This window comes from Cynocephalus volans, chromosome 6 (assembly GCF_027409185.1).
Source record: "Cynocephalus volans isolate mCynVol1 chromosome 6, mCynVol1.pri, whole genome shotgun sequence".
Classification (NCBI taxonomy): Eukaryota; Metazoa; Chordata; class Mammalia; order Dermoptera; family Cynocephalidae; genus Cynocephalus; species Cynocephalus volans.
Window position 1 is genome coordinate 78,650,821 of NC_084465.1, and position 1,261 is coordinate 78,652,081.

General features: G+C 42.3%; 1 pseudogene; it reads right to left on the minus strand.

Annotated features, from left to right (window-relative positions):
- Positions 1–451: 451 nt before the first annotated feature.
- On the minus strand, positions 452–877 carry LOC134379673 (uncharacterized protein C14orf119-like; annotated as a pseudogene).
- Between the last annotated feature and the right edge of the window lie 384 nt (positions 878–1,261).

Here is a 1,261-nt window from a genome sequence, read left to right on the forward strand (position 1 = left end):
GGGTGGTAAAGCAAGCTATCTGAGTCCAGCTAAACTATAAAAATATGACCTTTGATTGTCTTTTTGTCCTGCTTCAGGAAAAGAAGAGCTCTACTTTATACCCTTCATGAGCTAGCGGTAGGCTGGAGTTATAACATGTAGGTTCCCTTTGGCTAAAGTTGTAAAAGAAGCCATCACATTCTTAAGGGTTTGACATCTCCTGGAAAGAAACAAACTAGGAGACAGAATGATGATCTGCATTTGCTTAGATAGATAACATTCACTCTGTGAGTCCAGTTGAAATGCTGTTAACATTTAAATAACCATCCCTGTGCTGCTCAACATGTTCAGTCAGTTGATCAGGGTACCACCCCCAGACCTTTAAATGACATGTGTGAATTGAGTTCTCCCTGTAGTGTCATGGCTTGGCTCTATCAGTTGTGGTTATCTTCCTTGATCTGAATGCCTGCTGTCAGTTTTTACCAGCCATGGCTGCCACCGCTTGGTAAAACTTTGCCACAAAGTCCAGCTCCCTTGCTTCCAGCTGCCTGACAAATTCACTGTGCTCCTACTCAGCCTAACCTCAAAACCACTGCTCCCAAACCCATAGCTGGCTCTCAAAGATATAAGGTGGTCTGTTTGTCCCAGACACACTAAGCTGCTCCAGACTATCTGGAAGTGGCCATAATTTTCCTGGTACTGCCTTAGCTACAATTTCCTCTAGGAAACATTCACATTTGCGATCTGACTAACTGGCAAACCAGCGAAGAATACACTTTATCTCCTGGGAAGTGATGTAAAACAATGGGGTAGGGGAAGAATTAGTAATACTGTCTAGTACTGAGGGTAAGGAAGAAGGGAAGGATAATGGCATTGAAGAAGATGACTGCAGTGGCATCCTCCTTTCCTCTCAGGTACACCCAGAGATCGTCACAAGAGTCCTTAGACTCCAACTATTGCCACTGCTTCCATGTTTCCTGAAAACCCTAAGCAGGTTGATTTAATATTGACAACTAAAGTACAAAACCATCTTTAAATATTGAGCATGCTTTTGGCAAATATTATTATGTTTTTGTAAATGCCTAGAACTAAGTGAGGACTCTCAAGCTGCAAGGTAATAGAGCAATTTAATGGACGTGTTAAAAGCTAGTATGTAAGGCCACCTCAGCCAAAATTTCTCTTCTCCCCAAAAGGATGAAAATGGTGGCTTTGACTATGGGCTTTGCCTTATGCTGATTTCCAAAGTCAAATCCTGCCTGACTTATGAGGTATTCATCCAGCT